We start from the raw sequence: 4,807 nt of genomic DNA, 5'->3' as shown, positions 1-4,807 counted from the left end.
TAATCACAGCTCTATGGAGCAGTATCAGACTCATATTCTGACTAGAATTGAGTAGGACTACGTCAGGCTACAAATTTGTGGCAATAGGAATTTTGTTCTTATTAGAGCATAAGTGACCCTTAACCTACAATGGCAATGTCAGAAAACTATGGCAATACTGCAAATCAAATGGAGGACAAACCGTTTCCTATGACAGAACACAGTGCTTGCAGCATCATGTGCTATAAACCCTTTTCCTAGAAGAAAATCTGCTAGAAGCTGTATAGTACTCTGGTCCCACTCCATATGTACAAAAATAATGAATTGAAAAATAAAACCCAAAAGAAAGCAATACCATATCTACCAGTTGTATTTTTAAGGAATTATATCCAAAGACGGAGCATCCTGTCAACAATGTTATTTTGGTTTCAGAAGGTCAGTTATTGAGTCTACCGTGTCTTGTGTTTATTTCCTTTTTTATTGAACAAGTGGCTCAAGTGGGATGCAATTTTCTAAACCTAAAGGATGCAACATTTGCAGCTTATCATGAAAATCTAAATACAGGAATGGAAATATTTAAAAGTCCATCAGACAGCTGCAGCTGATCCAAAATGCTGCTGCCCGTGTTCTCACTAGAACTAAGAAAGTAGAGCACATCAGCCCAGTTCTGAACTCCATCCACTGGCTCTTTGTAGCTCAGAGAATAGACTTTAAAATCCTTCTGTCAGTCCATAAATCACTGAATGGATCAGCACCTCAATACATGACAGACTTCTTGTCAATTTATCAACCTCCCAGACCACTCAGGTCTTCTAGGTCCAGCCTACTCTGTACACTCAGAACTGGAACCAAACATGGAGAAGCAGCATTTAGTTCCTACGATCCGCTTATCAAGAACAAACTACCAGATCTTTTTTAACTCAAAGTTAAAAACCCATTTGTTTAGAACTGTCTTTGACTGTTGAAATTAAACTGGTAACTGAGGTATTATTAGTTTAAGGTCGTGATCCAACTGTTTCATATGCTTTCTGTTATTTGCTATGTGCTTTTATTTTACTGATATTATATTGTTTTATGAATGTAAAGCACTTTGAATTGTCTTTGTACTGAATTGTGTTTTATACATAAAAAATATTTTCCTTAAACAAATTTCATTGAGCTACTATGAAGAAAGACCCAGCATTATAGGCATGATTTTCTAAACATTTATGACACATGTGACACATCACATTACCGAGACTCATAAAAACTGTTAAAAAAGTTTTTTAGTTTATCCAAAGTAAATCAGCTATGCATCCATCCGTTGCCTTTACCTGGTTTACAGAATCACACAGAGTTGTTGCACTGTATTAGGATGAACCAATCAACCCAGTGAAAGGGGAAAATAAACTAATATAAAACAGATTGCAAATATTGTATGAAATGACTGATAAAAACCTAACCATCATGTTTAAAGTTAGTTGGGGAGGGGCGGCCTAGAGCATAGAGCTTGGAATCCTGAGGTTCTTCCAACCCCAGTCCACTCCAGAGAGTTAATTTCATTGTTCTGTACTTGTGACAGTGTAATGACAATAAAAGCAGGAAAAAAATAAAATAAATACACGAACCCCAAATAAAATTCAACCCAAACATGTTTGAAAGCTAAGGTCCCAGATATGCATTAACATCACAAGTCCTACTTTAATGAAGGAAAAAATTAATATTGGTATCTTTTCTTTTTTTTCCTTTTTTTTTTTGGTACCACCCAGGAGTAGTTACATAGTGAGAATATAATGTACAGAAATAAAATTAAATTAAGCAAAGTAAATAAACTTTCATGGCCATTGATAGGCTACCAATAAGAGTGCTTTTATAAAGTATATTTAACAAAAAACAAAGTCAAGCATATTTTTTTGGGATGACTTTCAGCAGGCCTCTCCACCATCATAATAAAAAGGTCAGAACAATGCTACTCTCCAAGTGTCTGGGATCATTTTGCAGAATGCGGCATTTTTAGTGTAACAAAAATTCAGGAAAAATAGAATGATCAAATATTCAGCCACCAAGGAGAGTTTTCTTTTTTCTCCTAAGAACCCAGAAAACAGTCAACAGGCAGACACAATGGACAGCTTTCTCGCTGTTTTATGGGGAAAAAACGGGAAGATCTTTTCTTTTAAATAATACCTCATTGCACAAATAAGCCTCGCGGCGTTTGCTCTGTGCGGTCCTAAACCGGCTTAATTTTCCATTGAAAACAATAGGCCTCGCTAATTGATTTTAATGGCTCTCTCCGCGACGATGCGCCCCTTATGAGTTGGAGAGAAAGGTCTTTAAGATTATTATTATTAGTATAATTGCCATTACCCCCACATTTCCCTTCGCGAGTTGGAGACAGAGAACGGATATCTCTGCCCTTAAGCTGAGCAAATAATTATTAGAGGCTGGAAACAAACAAACGACCGTCGCTCACGCGCGCACCCGTTTGCACGCGCGCACACAAACGCGCACACACCTTTGGAGAGGATGCCTCCCTCTCCCCCCTTCCTTGCCACCCTCCTTCCCCCCGTCGCCCTCATTGTGCGGAGTGCCGCCTGTAATTTATGCAAAATTAATTGATACATCTTTTATAATTGATGTGCTGTAAACTTAATGAGTAATTTATGTAATTAGTCAATTAAGGATAATTCCAACATATGTTCCATATGCCCAGAAGGTGCGCTTTACACAACTAGTTATTTGTCCAGGAGTTTGGTGAGGCGCTGAAGAATGCGGCGGACTGCCTAATTAATTTTGTTATGCAGATTAGCCGCAGTGTCTATTTAACGGCCCCCTTTGCGAAAACAGATTTAATATTGATCTTTCCCGGGCGTTTTAAGGGATGCTTTTACCCACGTTGGCCTCCAAGGGCCTTTAGAGTTGCACTTCTCATTTTTTTTCTTTTTTCCCAGACGCCTGCAAAACAAAAAAACAATCCTTTTCTTTATTTATCAGTTCATCTGAAATATTCTCTTGTTTCTGTGGCGCTTAAAAGGTAATTTCCCTTGCAATTACCTGATGCCTTTAAAATATGCTCTCAGTTGACACGGATGACCTTTGGAGTGGGCTTTAAGGACCCAGACATTACAGGAGAGATGCACCGGCTAATTAATTGACACAGTTTTGAATATTCATACCTAATACAGCGAGCTTGCCCTTAATTACATTGTTGGACTTTTCTCCAAGGAGGCTAAATCACGGAAGGCTTAATTATTGTAATGTATTCGAAGGCCCGCAGGGGCACCGGGGAAGACAGGAGCCGTCAAGGACCCAGCCATGACACCTGGCCAGAGAGGAAAAAAACACAGAAAGCAGCTTTTTGTTGTTCTCTGCGCCGAGCAGGATCCGGAGCAGGGGGATGAAGTTTGTTTACATCCTTGTAGGATTCACCAGAGAGTGTTTGAACAGACAGACAGCCGCCGGACTCCCCCTCTCAGCAATTAATCAACAACAGCGCCTCTCTCCGCGCTGTGCGTTGTTTTTGTTGTGCGTTTTGTGTACCAATGCAGTTCATGTGTGCGGGGGGAGCAGACGAAAAGCCCGCTGATTATTGTGCGCAAAGGAACACATGATTTATTGCTGGGAAAGTCTGAAAGTGCAATCGAGCAAATTTAACAAAGAAGCTGTATTTAAATGTGCCATATTTTCCTATTTGCTTCCTAGAGGAGGAATCAGCCCGGTTTCTGTACAAATCCATTTATTTGGCCCCTTCAACAAGACAAGAAGGACATGTAGGAAGTAGGAAATGCTTGAGGCATGCTTTTTCTGGTGCCTGCCACTTGGTGCCTACCTGTTCAACCTCATAATAAATGTTTTTTTTCATAGTTGGACCCAAAATGCATTAGCAACTTGTTTTATAAATAGCCAGCCACAGTGAACCTTAATTTTTTATGATCAAATTAAGGAACTAACACTTTAATTTTTAGGGCCCTATCAGCTTAATTTTCAAAAATAAACAACTTTTTTTTTAATACGTACACAGTATTATAATATATAATCTACATTTATAACATATTCTATGAATATATATATATTTAAATATATATGCTTATTCTGAAAGACAAATGATTTAGAACCCTCATTTTTGAAAAAAACAAAAAAACAAAATCCTTATTACAAAAACATAAGCTATTTAATCTGAAGGGTGAATTTTATTTCTATTATGAAATTTAAAAAATCTGTTTTCATCACAGTATGGCTATAACAGATATAAAAGTTTAAAACTTTAAATATATGGCAACTTTTATTGGGGGAAAAAAGTACTAAAATAACAGTTAAGCAACTTTAACAACGCTTGACTGAAATATTAAATCGAATTTCTCCCTAGGTTAATCAGAAGGATTTCTGTCCAGATTCATTTATTTGGTCCTCTTCACCAAAGCAATAAAACATAAAAAAATTCTAAAAGACAAATTATATCTCTCTTAACACTTTGTTTTTATGCCATAAGCAAAGTTATGTTGCCCAGCTAAAGTTCAGTGCATAAGCTATTTATTGTTAAGCTCATGAATGGAAGCTTCTGTTCTTTAGATAATTACCTTCCTTTATTTCGTCCTATATTATCTCTGGTACTTATTGATGGATCATCAACATTCCTTTTTTTTTTTTATAAAAGACTAGTTATGTTAATCAGGTTTTCAATAGGACTCTAGAAAAGGTGACTGCATGCTGAGGAGGTTATTCAGCCATAAGATTCAGGTGTGTGGAAGCACACCTGAATCCTCTAAAGGGTCGAGCACTGAAATGGAGAAATCCTATTATTATGGAGATTGAGCTTCTAATTTTTGAGTTTATAGTCAGTTTTTTTCTTTGG

Source organism: Cyprinodon variegatus, unplaced genomic scaffold, assembly GCF_000732505.1.
Source record: "Cyprinodon variegatus isolate N-32 unplaced genomic scaffold, C_variegatus-1.0 Scaffold178, whole genome shotgun sequence".
Classification (NCBI taxonomy): Eukaryota; Metazoa; Chordata; class Actinopteri; order Cyprinodontiformes; family Cyprinodontidae; genus Cyprinodon; species Cyprinodon variegatus.
The sequence above is the reverse complement of the archived record's forward strand: the minus strand, read 5'-3'. Positions refer to the sequence as shown.